Raw genomic sequence first — 24961 nt, 5'->3', positions numbered from 1 at the left:
TAAACAAAAATCCGAAGAATAGTGTTTTACCTCCTTCTTAGGTTTTTCCACCTAGAAGCCTCTGGAATATATTTTACCTACTTTTTTAAATTAAAACAAATCACCAGAATTATGCAGGTTTGAATCTAATTTCATTGATTTTGCCTGACTTTCAGCCTTTTCAATTACATTTTCTTCCACAATTTCTTTGGTTATTACTGCTGCTTATTAAGTTTTCGTGTTTTCTCTTCTGCAAACCACAGCATATGTAAATGACCTGCTAGATCTGACATCACATCTCTTTCTCTCTCCTCTAATCACATTTCTTTTTTCCTTTTTTCTATGAATTCTGAATTAATATTTTAGTAATATCTTCAAATATTCTCATTTTTTTCTGGAGCATCTAATCTGCTATTCAGACCTCTTCCCTCCACTGATTTTTTTTTAATCAATAATTAAATCTTGAAGCATTTGTTTTTTAATTTCATTATATTAGGTCATATTCTTTTTACAAAATCAGTGTTCTCTAAACTCTGAATGAAAATATAAGTGAGATGTTTTCTAACATTTCCTATGACTTATAATGACTTTATTTCACAGACAGGCATTGGATCTTTTTTTTTCATAATGCTCATCTTATTTTAAGTTATTATATTCTCACACATCCATTGATTTTTTTTTCTATATATTAAACTTTGAAGTAGGAGGTTAGTGAGTCTTTTACCCCACATTTGAAGTTGTGATGGGACCTGACAGATGTTGGAAGCGTTAAATATTGTAAGATTTGATGAAGGAAGATGGGGGAAGTATTTTATTTTCTCTGGTTCTGTTTTGCCAGGCTACAGACAAGCTGAGCAGAAAGTCTGATCACTGAACATAGTGTTTCTTCTGCCTGGTGCTGTGGCAGCTTGACAGAAATGAAGTCATGTCCTCCCTACCCAACTGAATGACTGTCCTCAGCAGAAGGACTTCTAATTTATTCAATGAGCCACTGCACAGCGTGAAAGCCAAGTGTGAGCATCTCCCTAGGATCCCTGCGCTAGAACCTGACAGCCTTCCCACAGGCTCTAAAGCATCCCCTCTCCAAGCTCCCCAGCCACACCTCACCTCCAGGCCCTAACTCTTCAGATTAGGGTATATATCATAGAGCTCTCCTAGGGGGTCCTTCTAGTTATTCCCAAAGCAGGCTTATTCTGTGCATTCTGGATTGTCACCTTGTCTGAGTGGTAATGTACATTAAAATAACACAGTAGTGGTGATATGTATGTGAATATAAATTAACTCTATCACAAAGGGGGCGGTTAGCTACCATCTGAAGTACTAGAGTCATAATTCATACTCCAGGGTGGTTATTTAAGATACGAAGCTTTCTAATCGGGAATTATTATCTTCAGAAATGGTCTAGCACTTAAAGTTTCCTTATTGAAAACTACAATAGCAAATGTGTTCATTAACATGAAGAATACAACACAAATTTTTAACTGATTAGGAATATTTTGCGGACCCTACAAATACATAAATTGCAAAACTCCAACAAACCTAGAAGCCTAATGTCATGCTGCAGTGCTCTAAGCACTATGGATGAGCTGCAGTTACAGCAGTGATGAAGACAGACTCAGCCCTGCTTCCATGATTTCATAGAATCTAGGAGGGAAAGCAAACAAGAGCACTTTCCCCTCAAGGATAAAATATGAGACCATATCATGAGACCATAGATAAGGGGCACCTAGAGCCAACTGGGGCAGGGAAGGAGAACTGGCAGGAAAATTTTCCTGAAAAAAGTTAACATTTAACCTGAGACCCAAAGGATGAGTCAGAATTATCTAGTTAAAGAGAGTATACAGGAATATAGGACTTGCCTGGCAGTCTGGTGGTGGAGACTTCACCTTCCAATGCAGGGGGTGCAGGTTCGATCCCTGGTCAGGGAGATAGGATCCCACATGCCTCACGGCCAAAAAACCAAAACATAAAACAGAAGCAGTATTGTAACAAATTCAATAAAGACTTTAAAAAAATGGTCCCCATCAAAAAAAAAAAAAAGAGAGAGCATACAGGAACATATATGTGCTTGGGAAAGGGGAGGTGGTTCTATTAGTGCTTTGTACATACTACATGCTCAATAAATATGTGTCAGGTGAATAAGTGAAGACTTGAATCCAAAAGAGAGTGTATGAAGAACCAACAGTTTAATGTTGCCAGCAGACAGTGCTAGGGGGCTGGCAGATATAGTGTCATAAGATGTACTGAAAAACCAGAACCTATATTCCAAGTGCCTAGCAGAGTCTCTGGCACATGGTAAGCACTCAACAACATCTGCTGAAAAACTGAACATGCAAAGACCCATAGACCATGTTAAGGAGCCCAAAACTGATCCTAAGAGCAATGGAAAGTTACTAAAATATTTCATCAAGGGAATGATATGATCAAGTCTGCATTTTAGAAAGATCATTCTGACTGAAGAGTGGAAAACTGTTAAAGCCAGATTATGACAGAGAGGTTTCTTTAGAGATTGTTGAGGAGGTCCAGGAGAGAGCAGATGGTGACTGGATACAGGGTAGCAATGAGAAAGTGGAGGAGAAGACAGGTTTGATAAGCTCTGAGGAGACAGAATCATCATGACTTGGAGTTTGACTGAATGGGAAGGAGGAGAGAGAGAGAAGCCAAGGACAATACCCTCATTTCATGATTTGGGCAACTAAATAGATGGTCTTCCCATTCAGAGATAGGGAACTTAAGAGGATGAACATGTTTTTAGCAGAGGATGGTAATTAACACACTCGGGGGCATGTCGACACTGCGCAGTCTGTGGAGCATCTCAGTGAAAAGTGAAACTAGTCAGAAGATACACCGATCTGAAGCTCACTAGAGATTGGGGCTCAGGTAAAGACTTGGGAATCATCTTCATGAACTTGGTGATTGAAATCATGAGACAAGGAGAAGAGGGAAAAGTATAGAATTTGAGGAATAGGCAGAGGAGAAGTAAATAAAGGAGAGGGCAGAGAGAAAGAAGGAAAACCAGGAGAATGTAGAATCATGGAGGCCAAGAAAAAGAGTATATAACATAGCATGATATGGGCCCCTGTTGCAAGATCAGGCAATATAAAGACCAAATGGCGTTCATTTAATCTACTGAGTAGGAGTCATTACTTGGGGATGTGGTTGTGGTGGAATTCAGACTGGAGGGAGTAAGGAGTAAGTGGAAGACAGAAGAGGCAGTGAAAACTGACCATCCTTTCAGGAATTCTGACTTTGGGGATAAAAAGAAACATCAGGTCTCTTTCAATTTCTAGTTTTCTCATGAACTGTCTTGAAAGAATTCCTGTAATAGATACATTTAAATGTATATATGCCTAATAATAAAGCTCAAGAGACAGCATTAGTCTTCCTGTGCTTGAGGTACAAAATAACAACTTTTTTGTAAATATTCATATTCGTATCACTCCAAAACTCCGATCAATGAATCACAGGATGTCGGTTCTTCTTCTAGGTTTCCATTCTCAGACATCTCCCTGCAAGTATACACATGGCGGCTAATCAACCAAACAGGTCAATCACAGTTCCTACTGCCACGAAGTCTCACCAGCCCACCGAGCTGGTGTTGTTGCTGCCATTGTCACCATAGGGAGGTGACTCTGAAAATAGGCAGTCCATCTGTTTGGTGCCGGACTCTGTCAGTTTCAACAGTGGATGCTGGAAGATGGCATAAGGAAAACTACATTGTCCCTATTTTTGCTCTTCCTCAGAAGAGTTCTTGACTATCCACTTCAATTCACACACACACACACACACACACACAAGCTGTTTTCCCCACAACACACCCACAGTACACCTAGAAGCCTTGTTTAACCATATACTAGGTGTCCCCTACAAATTTTTTCCAAGAACAACTGTGGGCATGATCTTCATCTCCCTTAACTCTCTGGTAATTACAGTTTACAGCAGACTCCACTGTCTCAGTAGGACAATTATAACACTACATAATACACTTCCTAAAAACTTAGCATTTTCATATTACTTGAAGACTATCAAAGTCAAATCTCAGCTTTGCTATGTTTTTCATTTTTTAGAATTGTGGTAAATATACATAACATAAAATTTACCATCTTAACCATCTTTAAATGTACAATTCAGCAGTATTAACTACATTCGTGTTGCACAATCATCACTACCATCCATCTCCATGGCTCTATCCATTTCGTAAAACCGAAAGTCTATACCCATTGAACTAAGTTTTTCTCTTTGAGAAAGATGTTCTTTATTTTTAGGGCTTAGTCTAGAGAAGAAGATGTCTAATTTGACTCTCTAAGCAGAGAATCTTATACCTCAGTCTACAACACCTGGTTGAGAATTACAGTGCTCTTGTCTCTTTTCCCAGAAAAAATTAGGGGTATTTTCTTTACAGTTGTGTGACTAGAATGTCCTTTCTGATGAGTTTTCCAAAGCAACAGAGATGGACTCTGAATGCCATTGACTTCAGCTCCAGAAATCCCACAGTGGCATTTCTGATTGCCACTGCAGACTGCTGACTTTCTGTAGCAAGTTTTCTGATATTATCAAGTTTAAAGAAATCACTGGACTCCAAAAGCCTTGAATAAGAATTTGAATCTTTCTTTAGACTTGCTTATAAGAGGCAGAAGTTTCCCACAGTGCATTAGTCACAACACCTCCCCAGATCCTCTATAATCATCCCTTTGTACTATTACATTTTCTCCCTTTTTGATCGTATTTGAAGGATTTGTTTTACTTTTTTGTTGAAGTAGAAAATTCATCTGCTATCCAAGTGTATTTATTTTATTGGTAAGGTTTAATCAGAAAGTCTCTCCTCTACTATTCAAAAAGTTCCTCAATATTAACAACCAAGTCTCTGAACCCTATTGTGTCCAACAGAGTGATGGAGTGAGCGTAACTGGTATCCAATAAATACGTGGAGTCCTTCTGGACAGCAACCCAGGGTCTGCAAGTAATTAAACTGTGACCAGAGGAAATGAAGTTTGATAAGATTTAAAAAAAAAAAACAAACTTGGAGGATTATCCAAGTAAAATAAAAGGCAGCATTAATATCAAAGCCCTCAAAATATGCACGTCCATGATCCAACACTTACGTTTCTGAGCACTTAGCTTAAGAAAATTATTTAGGGTGTGTACAAAGATGCTTGTGCTTGGGTGTTCAGTGTACATTTGCTGTGCCAGAAAAAGAGCTAGAATACTAAGAATTTATAGTCAAGGTACCAGGTAGCATGCTAATAAACTTGTAAGCATTTTCTTGCTAATTTCCATAGCAAACCTTTATGAAATTTTACTATAATTACTCCTATTTAGAGACGAAGAAATGGAAGCTTAAAGATATGAAGTAACTTAGTCAAAGACATCCAGCTAGTAAATGGCAGAGCCAGGAATCAAACCCAAGACTAACTTAAAACCTTTGTTCTTACCCACTACTCTTTACTAGAAGAATCACAATTGTCCAAATGTTGAATAAATCATATATATGTATATGTAATAATAATATATCATCAAAATCTATATTTTGACTTGAAGGGATATCTATAATATAGTGTTAGCTTAACCTATAGTACCTATATTACAAAATAATATATACAATATCATCCCAATTTTCTAAATGACCCAGTATCTATCTATCTACCTACCTACCTATCTTCTTACATACTTACTCATCTAGAAAGCGTACACATCCAGAAAAGTTAACAATAACTATACCTAAATGTGTAAAGTAATATGAATGTTTTTATTTTCTCAGTTTTCCTTGCCAGTGTTTTCTAACCATTTTTTGTAATGAGCACATGTAGCCTTCACAGTGAGGAAAGTATAATAAAAGGAAAACTTTAAATGTGATATGCAATAAAGATTCCTTGATAGTAAGACTTCAGTATTGTTCACCCTCACCCCACTCCCTGTATCCAGTGGAGTGCCATGCTCAAGAAATACTGAATAGTCACCACCTTCACGTAGTATGTGGTCTGGAAGGTGAGCGGCTGGGGCCAGAGAGGAGGAGTCTATCATAAAGGGGACTGAGCAGAGTGTGTGACAGTGACAGGGCCAATGGGACACACGAGGACCTGCTCACTAATAGTAGTGACTTCAGATGAATTTCTTTTCTTAAAATTTTTATTTTGACAATTTCAGACTTGCAGAAATGTTGTAAGGAAAGTACAAATAAATAATTTACAGATACTCTTCACCCAAACTCTTATCTGTTAACATTTTACTATATTTTCTTTCCACTCTATTTCAAGAAGATCAGACACAGAGAAAGGGTAAGTCTGTGTTAAGGTATTCTGTTTTCTAAATTCTTCTAAAATCGTTCCCCTGTATTAGAATCCCTCTGGGGGAACCTTCCTCTTTCAGAGGCTACAGACTCCTTTCCCCTCCTTGCCCAACCTGCTCCCTTTGCCAAGAACACTTACCAGGAAGAAGTGTTTGCTCAGAGACGCTGACAAGACAGAGACTGTTATAGGAAGGAAGGAAGGATACTGCCTGAACAGAAGGAGCGTATTCTCATTGGAAGAGCGTCCACCACCACAGCAAACTAAGGCCACTGGGAAGATCGCCACCTGCAGACCAGCCGAGTCTTCCAGGGAGAGAGCAGGTGAGTCTGTGTCCATCCCCTCTGTACAGATTGCTGGCTCTGCCCCCCTGCCAAGGACTTCAGGGACACTTGTCCTGTCTGTCTGACTCCTGTCATAGTCTTTTTTTTGTATTTTTTATTTTATTTTTTCCAGTTTTTTATTGACATGTAGTTGATGTATGATTTTATATATAAATTACACATGTACAATACAGTGATTCACAATTTTTAAAGGTTATACTTCATTTAGTTATTATAAAATATTGGTTATATTCCCCATGTTGTACAATATATCCTTGTAGCTTATTTTTATCTTTTAATAGATCTTTATTGAAGTATAATTGCTTCACAATACTGTGTTAGTTTCTGTTGTACAACAAAGTGAATCAGCCATATGCATACATATGTTCCCATATCCCCTCCCTCTTGAGCCTCCCTCCCATCCTCCCTAACCCATCCCTCTAGGTCATCGCAAAGCACCGAGTTGACCTCCCTGTGCTATCCTGCTGATTCCCACTAACTAACTATTTTACGTTCATTAGTGTATATATGTCAATGCTACTCTCACTTCGCCCCAGCTTCCCCCTCCCACCCTGTGTCCTCAAGTCCATTCTCTATGTCTACATCTTTATTCCTGCCCTACAACTAGGTTCCTCAGTACCATTTTTTTTTTTTTAGATTCCATATATATGCGTTAACACATAGTATTTGTTTTTCTTTTTGACTTACTTCACTCTGTATGACAGACTACAGGTCCAACCACCTCACTACAAATAATTTTGTTTCTTTTCATGGCTCAGTAAAACTCCACTGTATATATGTGCCACACCTTCTTTATCCATTCATCTGTCAATGGACATTTAGGTTGGTTCCATGTCTGGATATTGTAAATAATGCTGCAATGAACATTGTGGTACATGTCTCTTTTTGAATTATGGTTTTCTCAGGGTATATGCCCAGTAATGGGATTGCTGGGTCATATGGTAGTTCTATTTTCAGTTTTTTAAGGAACCTCCATACTGCTTTCCATAGTGGCTATATCAATTTACATTCCCACCAACAGTGCAGGAGGATTCCCTTTTTACCACACCCTTTCCAGCATTTATCGTTTCTAGATTTTTTGATAATGGTCATTCTGACTGGTGTGAGGTGATACCTCATTGTAGTTTTGATTTGCATTTCTCTAATAATTAGTGATATTGAGCATCTTTTCATGTGCCTCTGGGCCATCTGTATGTCTTCCTTGGTGAAATGTCTATTTAGGTCTTCTGCCCATTTTTTAACTGGATTGTTTGATTTTTTGATATTGAACTCCATGAGCTGCTTGTATGTTTTGGAGATTAATCCTTTGTCTGTTGTTTCATTTGCAAATGTTTTCTCCCATTCTGAGGGTTGTCTTTTTGTCTTGTTTATGGTTTCCTTTGCTGTGCAGAGGTTTTTAAGTTTAATTAAGTCCCATTGTTTATTTTTGTTTTTATTTCCATTACTCTAGGAGGTGGGTCAAAAAAGATCTTGCTATGGTTTATGTCAAAGAGTGTTTTTCCTATGTTTTCCTCTAAGAGTTTTATAGTGTCTGGCCTTACATTTAAGTCTTTAATCCATTTTGCGTTTATTTTTGTGTATGGTGTTAGGGAGTGTTCTAATTTCATTCTTTCACATGTAGCTGTCCAGTTTTTCCAGCACCACTTATTGAAGAGGCTGGTTTTTCTCCATTGTATATTCTTGCCTCCTTTGTCATAAATTAGGTGCCCATATGTGCGTGGGTTAATCTCTGGGCTTTCTATTCTGTACCATTGATCTATATTTCTGTTTTTGTGCCAGTACCATACTGTCTTGATTACCATAGCTTTGTGGTATAGTTTGAAGTCAGGGCGCCTCATTCCTCCAAATCCATTTTTCCTTCTCAAGATTGCTTTGGCTATTTGGGGTCTTTTGTGTTTCCCTACGAATTGTAAAATTTTTTGTTCTAATTTGTGAAGAATGCTATTGGTAGTTTGATAGGGATTGCATTGAATCTGTAGATTGCTTTGGGTAGTATAGTCATTTTCACAATATTGATTATTCCAAATTGAGAATATGGTATATTTCTCCATCTCTTTACGTCATCTTTGATATCTTTCATCAGTGTTTTATAGTTTTCTGAGTACAAGTCTTTCCCCTCCTTAGGCAGGTTTATTCCTAGGTATTTTATTTTTTTTGTTGCGATGGCAAATGGGAGTGTTTCCTTAATTTCTCTTTCTGATTTTTCATTGTTGGTGTATAGGAATGCCAGAGATTTCTGTGCATTAATTTTGCATCCTGCAACCTTACCAAATTCATTGATTAGTTCTAGTAGTTTTCTGGTGGCATCTTTAGGATTCTCTATGTATAGTATCATGTCATCTGCAAACAGTGACAGTTTTATTTCTTCTATTCGAATTTGTATTCCTTTTATTTCTTTTTCTTCTCTGATTGCTGTGGCTAGGACTTCCAAGACTATGTTGAATAAGAATGGCAAGAATGGACATCCTTGTCTTGCTCCTGATCTTAGTGGAAATGCTTTCAGTTTTTCACCATTGAGTATGAGGCTTGCTGTGGGTTTGTCATATGTGGCCTTTATTATGTTGAGGTAGGTTCCCTCTATGCCCATTTTCTAGAGAGTTTTTATCATAAATGGGTGTTGAATTTTGTCAAAAGCTTTTTCTGCATCTATTGAGATGATCATATGGCTTTTATTCTTCAATTTGTTTATATGGTGTATCACATTGATTGATTTGCATATATTGAAGAATCCTTGCATCCCTGGGATAAATCCCACCTGATCATGATGTATGATCCTTTTAATGTGTTGTTGGATTCTGTTTGCTAGTATTTTGTTCAGGATTTTTTCATCTGTGTTCATCAGTGATATTGGTCAATAATTTTCTTTTTTTGTGATATCTTTTTCTGGCTTTGGTATCAGGGTAATGGTGGCTTTGTATAAGGAATTTGGGAGTGTTTCTCCCTCTGCAATTTTTTGGAAGAACTTGAGAAGGATCGGTGTTAGCTCTTCTCTAAATATTTGCTAGAATTCACCTATGAAGCCATCTGGTCCTGGACTTTTCTTTGTTGAAAGATGTTTAATTACAGTTTAAATTTCATTACTTGTGATAGATCTGTTTATCTTTTCTAATTCTTCCTGGTTCAGTCTTGGAAAATTGTACCTTTCCAAGAATTTGTCCATTTCTTCATGGTTGTCCTTTTTATTGGCATATAGTTATTTGTAGTAGTCTCTTATAATCCTTTGTATTTCTGCAGTGTCAGTGGTGATTTCTCCTTTTTCATTTCTAATTTTATTGATTTGCGTCCTCTCCATTTTTTTCTTGATGAGTCTGGCTAAGGGTTTTCAGTTCTGTTTATCTTCTCAAAGAACCAACTCTTAGTTTTATTGATCTTTGCTACTGTTTTCTTCATTTCTATTTCATTTATTTCTGCTCTGATCTTTATGATTTCTTTCCTTCTACTGACTTTGGGTTTTCTTTGTTCTTTGTCTAGTTGTTTTAAGTGTAGGGTTAGATTGTTTGAGATTTTTCTTGTTTCTTGAGGTGAGATTGAATTGCTATTAATTTCCCTCTTAGCACTGCTTTTGCTGCAACCCATAGGTTTTGGATCATCGTGTTTTCATTGTCATTTGTTTCTATGTATTTTTTAATTTCTTCTTTGATTTCTTCAGTGACCTCTTGGTTATTTAGTAGTACACTGTTTAGCCTCCATATATTTGTGTTTTTTACAGTTTTTTTTTTCCTGTAATTGATTTCCAATTTCATAGTGTTGTGGTCAGAAAAGATGCTTGATATGATTTCAATTTTCTTAAATTTTCCAAGGCTTGATTTGTGACCCAAGATGTGATCTATCCTGGACAATGTTCCATGTGCACTTGAGAAGAAAATGTATTCTGCCACTTTGGGGTGGAATGTTCTATAAATATCAATTAAATCTATCTGGTCTATTGTGTCATTTAAAGCTTGTGTTTCCTTATTTATGTTCTGTTTGGATGATCTGTCCATTGGTGTAAGGGGGGTGTTAAAGTCCCCTACTATTATTGTGTTACTGTTGATTTCTCCTTTCATGGTTGTTAGCATTTGCCTTATATATTGAGGTGCTCCTATGTTGGATGCATAAACATTTATAATTGTTATGTCTTCTTCTTGGATTGATCCTTTGATCATTATGTAGTGTCCCTCCTTATCTCTTGCAACAGTCTTTATTTTAAAGTCTATTTTATCTGATACGAGTACTACTACTCCAACTTTCTTTTGATTTCCATTTGCATGGAATATCTTTTTCCATTCCCTCACTTTCAGTCTGTATGTGTCCCTAGGTCTGAAGTGGGTCTCTTGTAGACAGCATAGATATGGGTCTTGTTTTTGTATCCATTCAGCCAGTCTGTGTCTTTTGGTTGAGGCAGTTATCCATTTATGTTGAAGGTTATTAGTGATATGTATGTTCCTACTACCATTTTCTTAATTGTTTTGCGTTTGTTTTTGTGGGTCTTTTTCTTCACTTGTGTTTCTGCCTAGAGAAATTTCTTCAGCATTTGTTGTAGAGCTGGTTTGGTGGTGCTGAATTTTCTTAGCTTTTGCTTGTCTGAAAAGCTTTTGTTTTCTCCATCAACTCTGAATGAGATCCTTGCTGGGTAGAGCAATCTTGGTTGTAGGTTTTTCTTTCATCACTTTAAGTATATCCTGCCACTACCTTCTGGCCTGCAGAGTTTGTGCTGAAAAATCAGTTTATAACCTTATGGGGGGGATTCCTTTGTATGTTTTTTTTGGTTTTCCCTTGCTGCTTTTAATAGTTTTTCTTTGAATTTAATTTTTGTTAGTTTGATTAATATGTGTCTTGGTGTGTTTTTCCTAGGGTTTATCCTGTATGGGACTCTCTGCTTCCTGGACTTTGGTGACTATTTCCTTCCCCATGTTAGGGAAGTTTTCGACTACAATTTCTTCAAATATTTTCTCAGACCCTTTCTTTTTCTCTTCTTCTTCTGGGACCGCTATAATTCGAATGTTGGTGTGTTTAGTGTTGTCCCAGAGGTCTCTGAGATTTCAATTCTTTTCATTCTTTTTTCTTTATTCTGTTCCTTGGCTGTTATTTCCACCATTTTGTGTTCCAGCTCCCTTATTCGTTCTTCTGCCTCAGTTATTCTGTTATTGATTCCTTCTAGTGTATTTTTCATTTCAGTTATTGTATTGTTTATCTCTGTTTGTTTGTTCTTTAGTTCTTCTAGATCTTTGTTAAACATTTCTTGTATTTTCTCAATCTGTGCCTCCATTCTATTTCTGAGATTCTGGATCATCTTTACTATCATTACTCTGCATAGTTTTTCAGGTAGATTGCCTATCTCCTCTTCATTTATTTGGTCTTGTAGGTTTTCACCTTGCTCCTTCATCTGTGACATATGTTTTTGCCATCTCTCTTTTTTTTTTTTTAATGAGTGGGATTGTGTTCCTGTCTCAATGGTTGTTTCGTCTGAGGCTTCCAACAGTGGAGTCTGTAGGTTGTTGGGTAGAGCTGGGTCTTGGTGCTGAGATGAGGACCTCCATGCAACCTCACTCTGATGAATATTCCCTGGGGTCTGAGGTTTTCTGTTGGTCCAGTGGTTCGGACTTGGAGCTCCCACTGCAGGAGCTTCAGCCCAACCCCCAGCTCATGAACCAAGATCCCACAAGCCGCGTAGGTGGCATAAAAAAAAAAGAGAACAATAACAAAGTAAAAAAAAAAATTAGACTACAAAACTAACAGGTATGTTAGAAAGAATCTAAAAATAAAAATATAGATGAATCAACAAGCAGAAAGTACATCAGTACCACAATAGTATAAAAGAGGAGGAGGAAAAAGAAAAAAAAAGCCGGGGGGGAGGCCTTAGCTGTGGAGGGTGGGGCCTAAGCAAGGGCGAGGTTTGGACGGTGGGCGGGGCCAATGCTCAGGACCCACAGGGCTGGAAAAGGCCCTGGAGGCTGTGGGGAGTGGGGCTTAGGCTCAAGGAACAGAAGAGTTCCAGGCATGCCCCCCACCCTTGGGCTCAGAGGGCGGGGGACCTCACCTGGGAGCCCAGCAGGCTTCCTGGGCTCAAGTGGGCAGGGCATTCACCCTCCTTTCCTCTCCCGCTCACCTGATCCCGGAGGGCCTCTCCCGCCTGCCTCTCCTGATCTCCCCGGCCTCAGGGGTGCCGATCCTGTCTGGTTTCCACTTATCCTCCCTCCTTGATCTCCCCATGTCCTACCAGTTCACTTGGGGGCTCCTCCCGTTTCCTTGGGTGTCAGGGTCCCCCACCAGCGGCCAGCAGGTGCCCTAGTTGTGGGGAGACACTAACTTGGCATCTTCCCACACCGCCATCTTGACTCCGTTCCTGGCATACTCTTTTGAAGACAAAGACTTTTGAGAGCTGAAGTCAGTATGGCCAAGACTACAAATTAAAGTTCCAGGGAGCAAGGGTCATTTCAAGGTTAAGGGTTCTCAAAGTCCAGGAGAGGATTTATTTCATCAGACAGAGTTTAGGAGTCCACAAGTGGGAACAGGGCTGAGGTCTAGAGCTAGGGATGGTGAAAGAGAGGCAGTATGCCAAGTTCAGAGGCTACCAATGAGCACAAGATCCTACCTGTCTTCTGGGCATGTGCTGAGTCTCCTCCTTGAACCTATCAGTGTCATGCCTGGCTTCCAAGCCCTTCAAGGGTGCTCTGAGAAAGAGTCTGGCATGTGCCCTGGTGGAAAGAAGGCTTGTCCCAGATTCCAATGCTGATATTGTGCTCTCATGCCCACAGCCTCCTCATCTCCTGCATCATGAACTGGCACATGATAATCTCTGGGCTTACTGTAGTTGTGCTTAAAATTGTTAGAATGACCTTATTTCTGCTTTATTGTGAGTATTTGATCAACTTCTTACCCCAACTCATATTGTTTTGTTCTTTGACTCTTCTCTCAGAATGCAGGGTTGAATATAAAGGTTAAATGCCCAGGTCTTTCCAGCTGAGGGCAACTGACTGCCCTTCTCACTCCCCGACACACACAATGGGTCAGGTTCCTTGGTCTACCTTGGAGACGTAGATAGAACGGACCAGTGTCTGACGGTTAGAACCCCACATAAAGCTTTTGCCACTAGAGTATTATTAGTTGGGTAATCTGAGCTGAAGTACTCAGCAGTGCTTGTTATAGTTGCTAAAATTTGAAAATACAGCTCCAGTCCAACCCAATGATAAGCTCTGGGAAGAACTACATTAAAGGTAATAGGATTTTACTGAGCGAGATATTTTCCTTTATGTACACAGAAACTAATTCATCCAAATGTTCAGAAAAAGAGGCCTCATCTCAAAAGATTTTACTGCAATTGCAGCAAGTAAAATTTTCTCCAGCCTCAGAAGCCAGTGGGGAAAATAAATAAGGAAGGAAATGTGATTTGGAGGCAGCAGTTGGATAAGAGGTGTCTACCATATGACCCAATCTAAAGGTGCAATTCCTACCACATAAGAGAGCGGGAAGAAAATATGGATGTGAATGACTAAAAATATTCACAGAAAACACATGCACATCTTGACTGACCTGAGTCAGAGAGTTCAACATGTCACGTTAACATGTGTCACAGTGCCCTAGCAGCCTCATGGTGACGTCTGTCTGTTACGTATATTGTGCAGCCACCTTTGGGGCTGAGCCAACAGCTGATTTTCTTTTCAGTCCTACAGATTTTTTTTTTTTTTTGCGGTACGCGGGCTTCTCACTGCTGCGGCCCCTCCCGCCGCGGAGCACAGGCTCTGGACGCGCAGGCTCAGCGGCCATGGCCCACGGGCCCAGCCGCTCCGCGGCATGTGGGATCTTCCCGGACCGGGGCACGAACCCGTGTCCCCTGCATCGGCAGGCGGACTCTCAACCACTGCGCCACCAGGGAAGCCCACAACAGCAGTGTTTATTACATCCATGTTATGTCTTTTTGGGGGGGGCAGGGCAAGATAAGGCTAATTTTATCTATTTATTTTTTTATATAGCAAGTTTTTATTAGTTATCTATTTTATACATATTAGTGTATATATGTCAGTCCCAATCTCCCAATTCATCCTACCACCACCACCTACACCCCACTTTCCCCTCTTGGTGTCCCACTACTGGGCATATACCCAGAGAAAACCATAATTCAAAAAGACACATGCACCCCAATGTTCATTGCAGCACTATTTACAATAGCCAGGTCATGGAAGCAACCTAAATGCCCATTGACAGATGAATGGATAAAGAAGATGTGGTACATATATACAATGGAATATTACTCAGCCATAAAAAGGCACGAAATTGGGTCATTTGTAGATATGTGGATGGACCTAGAGACTGTCATACAGAGTGAAGTTAAGTCAGAAAGAGAAAAACAAATATCGTATATTAATGCATATATGTGGAACCTAGAAAAATGGTACAGATGAGCCGGTTTGCAAGGCAGAACTAGAGACACAGATGTAGAGAACAAACATATGGACACCAAGGGGGCAAAGCGGTGGGGGGCTGGGGGTGGTGGTGAGATGAACTGGGAGATTGGGATTGGCATGTATACACTAATATGTATAAAATAGATAACTAGTAAGAACCTGCTGTATAAAAAAATTTTTTTTAATTCTTAAAAAAAAAGATACTGGCTATAATTCCCTATTCTATACAATAGACAACAATTGTATAGAACAATTGATATACAACAATATATCCTTGTTGCTTATCCATTTCAAACACAGTAGTCTGTATCTGTTAATCCCATACCCTTAATTTTCCCCTCCCCGCTTCTGTCTCCCCTCTGGTAACCGCTAGTTTGTTTAGTATATCTGTGAGTCTGTTTCTGTTTTGCATGTACATTCATTTGTGTTATTTTTCAGATGCCACATATAAGTGACATCACATAGTATTTGTCTTTCTCTGATTTATTTCCCTAAGCATAGTATTCTCTAGGTCCATCCATGTTGCTGCAAATGGCAGAACTTCATTTTTTTATGGCTGAGTAATATCCCATTGTATATATGTACCGCATCTTCTTTATCCATTCATCTGTTGATGGGCACTTGGGTTGCTTCCATATCTTGGCTATTGTAAATAATGCTGCTATGAACACTGGGGTACATGTATCTTTTTAAATTAGTGTTTTCATTTTTTTCTGGATATATATCCAGGAGTAGAATTGCTGGATCATATGATAGTTTTATTTTTAGCTTTTTGAGGAACTCCATGTTTTCCACACTGGCTGCACCAACAGTGTATAAGAGCTCCCTTTTCTCCACATCCTCTCCAACATTTGTTATTTGTACATTTTTTGATGATAGCCATTCTGACCGGTGTGAGGTGATATCTCATTGTGGTTTTGATTTGCATTTCTCTAATACTAATACTGACTATCTTTTCATGTGCCTATTAGCCACCTATATGTCTTCTTTGGGAAAACGTCTATTCAGGTCTTCTGCCCATTTTTTGATTGGGTTGTTTGTTTTTTCGGTATTGAGTTCTATGAGCTGTTTATAATCATGTGGAAATTTCCAAAATTATTTAGAATTTAAACAATAGTGAAAATGGCGCATATCAAAGATGATGGATAGAAAACCCACAAGAACATATACATAAATTACTAGAAATAGTAAGAGAATATAGCAAAGCAACAAACTATTAAATCAACTTATGAATACCAATTGCATTTCCATCATCACCAATAAACAGAAAATATAATTTTATGCAAGTACGTCAATTAAAATGATAGAAAAATATAAAGCACTTTAGGAATAAACTTAATAAGATATGTACAAGACATGAATGCAGATAACATAAAACTCTTGAAATGCATCGAAGGGAAACATAAATAGAGAGCTATCTCAGCTCCATGGCTAGGAACAATCAATATCAGAAAATATCAATACTTTGCAACTGATATAAAAAGTCAAAGCAATTCCAAATAAATCCCAGTAGAGTTTTTCATAGAACTTGACAAGTTGATTTTTAAATTTATGTAAAAGAAGTCCTAAGCATTCCTGATGAAGAATAAGACGGCTGGCCAACCATATCACACATCACAAATTATGTAAAGTCATAACTATTAAGGCATTGTGGTCTATAATAAATAAACCAATGGAACAGCAACAAGAGCCCAGAAACAGACCCATATACAGATGGAACTTTGATAGATGACAGAACAGGTGTTGCAGATCAGTGGGGAAAGAAGGGACCATTGACAAATGATATTTGGATATTTAGCTTACTATCTTTAAAAAATGAAATTGGATCGCTACTTCACATCATTCACAAAAATCAAATCTAAATTATATGAAAATTTAAATATGAAAATCAAAGCTTTAAAATCTTTAGAAGTAAATATAAAGGAATATCTTTCTGATCTTGTGGTCATAAAAGATATTTTCAACTTGGCACAATGCTCAATAACCACAAAGACGGATAATTCAAGTTTTAAAGTGAATTATCTTGAAGTTAAGAGCTCTTATTCATCAAAATACACCATAAAGAGAAGATCAAGCCACAGAGTGGAAGATATTTTCAACATATATAACTGACAAACAAGTAATATCTAGAGCATTTATAGAAGTCCTATGAAGCAATATTTTTAAAATTTAATACACAAAATTTTCAAAAGACATAAAAGAGTTGTTCCCAAAAGAAACATTATTGTCAGAAGGAGAAGGAAGAGGAGGATGGGGGCGGAGGATGTTAATCATCACTACTAGTAAAGGTAATAAAATTAAAATGATAAGATATTTGACACTTAATCAGCAAAAAAATTAAAAAGCTTGACAATACCCAGTGTTGGAAGAACTCATAAATTGCTGGAGGGTGTGTAAAAGTGAACATTTGCATGTTCTTATGACCCAGCAATTCCACTCCTAATTATATGCTCTAGTTATATACCAAGAGGTGTACTTACAGATATAAACCGATATGTGAATATACCAATACATACACACACACACACACACACACACATATACAGAATATGTATCACAGATATATACACAAGAATACTTTCTAAGGTACGTGGTACAAGTACATGTACAGTAACACTGTTCAAAATAGCAGAAAACTAGAAATAACTCAAATGTCTGTCAAGAAAAGAACCAGTGTGAATTCACACTGAAATATAATACAGCAATGAAAAATAAAATACCGTCACATCTAACAGTTTTAGATGAATCTTAAAAACATTAAGAACAATTTGCAGGTCTATTTTTATATGTATGTAAGATATTATTTTATAACATAAAACTTTTTCCTTTCCGGACACGTTAAACATAAGAACGTGTAGTTAAGTTTTATCCAAGTAGCTGAGCTCCCCCTCACCATCAGATCATTATGATTTCCTGATCAGCACAAGTTTTTTAGAATTTCCACAAGGAGCGTTGAGCCCCAGCCTTGAAGCCTTAACAGAGTAGATTGCTCCCCATCACTTACGGTAAGAAGCAGTGTGCTGCCGTTATCACCCACTGAGAAGCAATCAGAGTCCCCATATAGGACTGGTAACTGGATTTCAGGTATAATAAATAGAAAAGATGACTTAGGTCTTCAGTGTCTTCAATAACAAATGAGATAACACCTGAAACACAGAGAGGGGAGAATCAGGGGTACAACCCAGCTGATTAATGGAAACTTGGTGTGGTTATGGAGATTTCAAGACACCAGTGTCCAATAATATCAATATTTACCACATTAATCACTTAGTCTACCATGTGGTACTAGAGTTCCATACTGCACAAACACTGTATACTAAGCACTTGAGGTACTTTTAAAATGTTTTTTAATTTTCACAGGAAAAATAAAAAAAAACCCTGGGGTGGATACATTTTATATTATTTTACAGAGTAAAAGCTTAACATTAGGAGACTTACTTAAAGCCATACAACTAGTGAATGATGGTTGGTTCAAGGATTCTGATTTCAGTCTATTTGATCCTAAATCCCATGTATGTACTTCTCCTCGACATGGCCTCCCTGCTTCCCCTCACCCTGTCTGCAGCTTTCCAGAATAGCTTAGCTCATTTCCAATCTCCCAAAGGCTCAAGGCTTCTTGGTTCTATCCATAGTCACAGCAATGCAGCCTTTCCTACAGCTCCCTGACTTTTCCTACTAGTGAATTGCAGGGATGCTCTGAGACTAGTCATCATGACTCCAACAGCAATAAATTCATTAATTAAATAAAAAATAAAAACTTTAATTCTGGCATGAAAACATAGGGAGAGATACTTTGTACTGATGGGCACTTAAATATAAAATAGTACTTATTCTCTGGAAATAGGTACCTGGATTCAAATTCTAGCTCTATCTTTACTAGTAGCGTGAACTTGAACAAATTATGTAAATCTCTATATCTTGATTTCCTTATTTGTACACTGAAATCATAAATGAACTTCTCACTTAAGGCGATTGTGAAGATTAAATGTGTTAATATATGTAAGTAGCTTGGAGGAATGTTTGGCATATAATGTATTCAATAAATGTTATTTCTTACTAAGGCAGTTTCAAGAACATTTTTATGTTGATAAAGTGCAAAATAATGCTCAGAAAAAAGACATAGACAGAGCCTCTCCATGACCCACCAAATAACTAAACGTCAGATATTGACTGACACCTCCCTTCTTGGCCTTACTGCTGTTTCTTTACCAGTGATAGCTCTAGCCCTAATATAATCCTCCTAGCTCCTAAATAAAACTTTTGAGGTACCCAGTTAGGGTTGGGGGACCCCAATTAGGATTAGGATGTTCCCTCTTCTCAACTGCATCTAATTCTGAACTGACCCCATTTCTGTAACTCCATCTTCAGAATTATCCAGCACAAGCTCAAACCCTGTAAGACACCCCTTCCAACTCCCCCTTAACTGGGACACTTCTGAGGTTCTCTGGAGTGTGTTCTCCCTGATGCATAAAGCAAAATAAATCTCACTTTAAAAAAATTACTGGTTAGTGGGTTCAACAAGTTAGATCAAATCTTGCTTTCTCCAGTTTAGGAAAGGACAGAGGAAAATATAAAACTATTAATTTTTTAAAAATCTATGTTCTAATTGGGGCTTCTCTTGCTATGTCAATTTATATTTCTGGGTCTATTGGTTTTCCATCTATACACATGACACAGTAGAGGAACAATGACTTGTACAATATCCCCAGCACTTAGCACAATGTCTAGAGCATAGTAGAAACTCAATACATATATATTATACAAATGAATTAATGAGATTAGAACTCACTTTGTGTGCAGGGGTCCCCTGGAAGGCTATGAATTAATGCAATGGTTTTATGGATTCATATGTGAAGCAAGCATCATCAGAAGACTAAAAGTTAATATTATGCACATATATGCATGTACTTTTTTTCCAAATCTATATATGCATGCATTTGCTTTTTTAATTTACTGAATACTTATATGTACCAGGAAATATTGATATATTGGATGTTAAATATAAAGGGGTATCCAAGACAAAAGTAGACTTTGTCTTCATGAAGTGAGGGAGGTAGACAATAAGCAAATTGTGAAGAGACAATAAAAAAAACAAATTGTGATGAGACAGTAACAGTGTTTTATGAGAAAGAATAATAAGGGCAGTAAATGAAAAATCTAATTTACTTTGGCTGGCAAAGAAGTACTTGCTGGGAAAATGACAGTTAATCTGAGACATAGAAGATGAGAAAAAACAGCCATGGGAAGGTTAGGGTAAAGAGTTTCCCAAGAGAGGAAATGCATGTGCAAAGGCTCAAAAATGGGGAAGAACTAGGAGTGCTCAGGAATCTGAAAAGAACTAGTGAGACTGAAGCCTAGAAAGCAAGGATAATATTGGCCTAAGGTGAGCCTGGAGAGGAGGCAGGGACCTCATCAAGCAGGGCTTCAAAGCCGTAGTCAGGAATTTGTATTTTATTCTAAGTGTAATAGAAAATTTTGAAGAATTTGATGCATGGGAGTGATATGATCCTATTATATTTTTAAAACATCACTTGCTTCCGATTAGACACAGGGTTAAAAAAGGCAAGAGTAGAAACAGGTTTATTGAAGTAGACCTAGCAAAAAGTGATGTGGCTTGTGTTAATGTGGCAGCAATGAAGATGGAGAAGGTCAGATAAGTAGATGGATATGAGACCTATTTCAAAAGTAGAGTGGATGGGAAATCCAGTTAAATACTATTTTGATAATAAAATACAAATTGCTTTAGCATGTATAGTTAATTCACCTTTTTGTTATTATATAAGTTTTTAATAACATCATAAAAAGACTCAAGGGCTTCCCTGGTGGCACAGTGGTTGAGAATGCAGGGGACAAGGGTCCGAGCCCTGGTCTGGGAAGATCCCACATGCCGCGGAGCAACTGGGCCCGTGAGCCACAACTACTGAGCCTGTGCGTCTGGAGCCTGTGCTCCGCAACAAGAGAGGCCGCGACAGTGAGAGGCTTGCGTACCTCGATGAAGAGTGGACCCGGCTTGCCACAACTAGAGAAAACCCTCGCACAGAAACGAAGACCCAACACAGCCAAAATAAATAAATAAAAAATTAATAAAATTCCTACCCCCAACATCTAAAAAAAAAGACTCACAATATTTTAAGACTAAAAGGGGTTCTCATGCTCAAAAAGGCTGAGAACCACTGGCATAGGTAGTGTTCTCATTCCTTCTTACTCTAAGCTCTTCCAGTACATAAATCTAACTCTTATTTAACTCCCATCATCTACCCCTGATTCCAGACCATCTCTCACTAGCTTCTAAGTCTGCACTACCACTAGATCCAACTTATCTCTAGCAACAAGATATCCAGGGTCCCTTGAAGCCACTGGGACTTCCAAGGAAAGGTGAAGAACAGATCTTCTACTAATTAAGACTGAGTTATGTACCTGGCTGAGCCCCCCAACTAAATATTGATCATATACTCTAAATGTGTCCACGTTTTTTTCCACCAAAGCCCTGATGCCCTGTGACCCAAGGTACTGTGTCACTCTTAACAGAGCTTTATAAAGTCACTGATTCTAAGAACTCATTATAAACTTATATACATTGACTCTTTTCCCCCCTCCATTTCTTATCAGACCCTGCCTGTTTTTACTTCCTTCTCTACCCAAGTTAGATTCCTTTATTTATCATTTCAACTATGCTCTTATTCTTTGGAACTCCCTTGTCCTAACACCCTTGAGCCATACTTCAAATGGCCAAATCTTAACTCCATTTTAATGCACCTATATGCCTTCACTGTATCTGTAGCTTTAACTCTCTTAATTTCTCATAGAACACATTAACTACACCCTCCTCTTAGAAACAAGACTCCCCTGACTTGTATAAAATCACATTTTTATTCCCTCCTGACTCTTACGGTACTTCACTGGTCTCTCATCTTCTACCCTCCAAAACATGAAAGCTCAACTTACAGTTGATCCAAGATGGAGTAGCCCCATTCCTCCCAGCTCCTCCCTTTTACAACTAAAAGAACCCTGCACGACAAACACAACAAACAAACATAGGCTCAAAGTTGACAAGAAGGAAGTGTACTGCCTAGAAAACTGGGAACTTAAGGAACAACAAGGCAGTAACTTCCCTGCGTTTACCTTTTATTTATATCTCCAAAGATCCAGGACAGGGCACAGGAGCAGCCCACAACCCAGAACCTCCAACAGACAAAGACAAAAAAACAAACAAAAAAACCCCCAAAATGACCTCCAAGTAAAAACCTGCTGCTCCTAGTTACAGGAAAGGGAAAAGGGTGGTCTAACAGGACGTCTTATGGACAATACCCACCCTACTCTAACCAAACAACAAAGGAAAAAATGCCCACACACCATGGCTTCACCAGGGCTGAGCAGGCAGCTCATCTTCTATCCCCAATCCCAGTGGAAGCAGGCTTTAGACCACCTTTTCCCTTTCCTGTAACTAGGAGGAGGTGTTTACTAAAGGCTCTAATGGATAAAGGAGGCAGCATGCAATCACAGAAGGGGAATATAAGTAGAAAATTGGAAATCTCAAGAAAGAACCAAAAAGAAATGTTAAAAGTAAAAAACACTAACAGAAATATGCCTTTGATAGGTTTATTAGTAGACTGGACATGGCTGAGGAAAGAATCTTTGAGCTTCCACATGTATCAATAGAAACTTCCAAAGCTGAAAAAAGAGAACAAAGACTGAAAAAGACAGAACAGAATATCCCCAAACTGTGAGACAACTATAAGATGTGTGACATATGCATAACGAGAATACCAGAAGGAACAGAGAGAAGGGAACAGAGGAATATCTGTAATAATAATAACTTAGAATTTCCTCCAAATTAATGACATATCAAATCACAGATCCAGGAAGCTCAGAGAACACCAAGCAGGATAAGTACCAAGAAACTACACTTAGACATATCACTTTCAAACTACAGAAAATCAAAGATAAAGAAAGAATCCTGAAAGAAGCCAGAGGGAAAAAACACCTTACCTATGGAGGAACAAAAAAAAGAAGAATTATATCCAACTTCTCAGAAGTCATGCAAACAAGAAGAAAGTGGAGAAAAATATTTGAAGTATTGCGAGAAAATAAACACCAACCTAGAATTCTGTACCCTGTGAAATTATCCTTCAAAAGTGAAGGAGACATACTTTGTCGACAAACAAAAATTAAGGGAATTTGTTGCCAGTAGACCTACCTTGAAAGAAATGTTAAAATAAAATCTTTAAGATAAGGAAAATAATACACAACACAAACTCAGATCTACATAAAGAAAGGAAGAGCATTAAAGATGAAATAAGCAAAGGTAAAAAACTTTTTCCTATTTTTAATAGTAATTAATATCCATTATATCATAATAGATAACAGCTTGCTTAAAATAATAGTAGCAACTATGTATTCAATTATGTATGCTTACATATACACATATATATGTGAAATGACAGCAATGATATAAGGGACAGGAGGGAGGAACTAGGATTACTTTGTTATTATAAGGTACTCCACACGACCTGTGAACCGGCATAATGCTATCTGAAAGTGGACTAGGATTAGTTGCAAATGTATATTGCAAGCTCTGGGGCAACCATATAAAAACAGGAAAGTATAAAGAAGAGAAGTATAACTGATATGCTAAGAAAGGAGAGAAACTGGAATCATATAAAATGCTCAGTTAAAATCACGAAAGGCAGAAAAAGAGTGGAAGACAAAAACAAACATTCTTATTATTGTTAATGAGAAACAGTAACAAATATGGTAGATATTAATCCAACTATATCAATAATCACTTTTGAATGTCAATGGTCTAAATGCACCAATTAAAAGATGGAGATTGTCAGAATGGATTAAAATATAAGACTCAACTATATGTTGTCTACAAGAAACCCACTTTAAATATAAAGATGCATATAGATTAAAATTAAATGGATGGATAAAGATATATCATACTAAGACTAATCAAAAGAAAGCAGGAATAGCTATACTGATTTGAGACAGAGCAGACTTCAAAGCAAGGAAAGTTACCAGAGATAAAGAGGGGCATTATATTATGATAAAGGTGTCAATTATCCAAGAAGACATGACCACTCTCAATGTGCATGTGCCCAATGAGAGAGCCTCAAATTATATGAGGTAAAAACTGATAGAACTGAAAGGAGAAATAGTTGAATCCACTATCATAGCTGGAGACTTCAACACCCCTCTATCAGAAATGGACGGTTCCTCATCAACAGACAAATGGATAAAGAAGATGTGGTACATATATACAATGGAACATGACTCAGCCATAAAAAGGAACGAAATTGGGTCATTTGAGGAGACATGGATAGACCTCGAGACTGATACAGAGTGAAGTAAGTCAGAAAGAAAAAACAAATATTGTATATTAACGCATATATGTGGAATCTAGAAAAATGGTATATAGATGAACCAGTTTGCAAGGCAGAAATAGAGACACAGACGTAGAGAACAAACATATGGACACCAAGGTGGGGGGGTGGGATGAATTGGGAGGTTGGGATTGACATATATACACTGATATGTATAAAATAGATAACTAATGAGAACATGCTGTATAGCACAGGGAACTCCACTGCGCTGTACAGTAGAAACTAACACAACATTGTAAAACAACTATACCCCAAATTAAAAAAAAAGAAAGAAATGGATGGTTCCTGAAGGCAGAAAATTAATCAGGACATAGTTGAACTCAACAGCACCTTCAATCAACTGGATATAGTAAAAAAAATTACATAATACTTTATGCAAAAACAGCAGAATATATATATTTTTCAAGCTCACATGAAAAATTCATCAAGATAGACCACATTCTGTGTCATACAAGACACATAATAAATTTAAAAGAATAGGAAACATACAGTGTCTGCTCTCAGGCCACACTACAATTAAATTAAAAATGAGTAACAGAAAGATAGCTAGAAAATCCCAAAATACATGGGCATTAAACAACTTA

General features: G+C 37.8%; 3 protein-coding genes across 4 annotated transcripts in view; 1 reads left to right on the top strand and 2 right to left on the bottom strand.

Annotated features, from left to right (window-relative positions):
* The window catches only part of MGAM (maltase-glucoamylase), a 139518-nt gene extending 121384 nt beyond the window's left edge, over positions 1-18134 (bottom strand). Inside the window, exon 1 of one of the 2 annotated variants that reach the window (XM_067747213.1) lies at positions 17996-18134. The gene's annotated coding sequence lies outside the window, so the exon portion shown is untranslated. Of the gene's footprint in view, positions 1-1838; positions 17939-17995 lie in introns of those variants that run through there. The other variant, XM_067747212.1, reaches the window with a different exon arrangement.
* The window catches only part of PRSS37 (serine protease 37), a 30141-nt gene continuing 11609 nt past the window's right edge, over positions 6430-24961 (top strand). The window contains exon 1 of the mRNA XM_067747228.1: positions 6430-6586. The gene's annotated coding sequence lies outside the window, so the exon portion shown is untranslated. The remainder of the gene's footprint in view (positions 6587-24961) is intronic.
* Positions 18076-24961, bottom strand: part of SSBP1 (single stranded DNA binding protein 1) — a 69355-nt gene continuing 62469 nt past the window's right edge. Inside the window, exon 9 of the mRNA XM_067747232.1 lies at positions 18076-18137. The gene's annotated coding sequence lies outside the window, so the exon portion shown is untranslated. The remainder of the gene's footprint in view (positions 18138-24961) is intronic.

Source organism: Pseudorca crassidens, chromosome 8 (genome assembly GCF_039906515.1).
Source record: "Pseudorca crassidens isolate mPseCra1 chromosome 8, mPseCra1.hap1, whole genome shotgun sequence".
NCBI lineage: Eukaryota > Metazoa > Chordata > Mammalia > Artiodactyla > Delphinidae > Pseudorca > Pseudorca crassidens.
The sequence above is the reverse complement of the archived record's forward strand: the minus strand, read 5'-3'. Positions and strand labels throughout refer to the sequence as shown.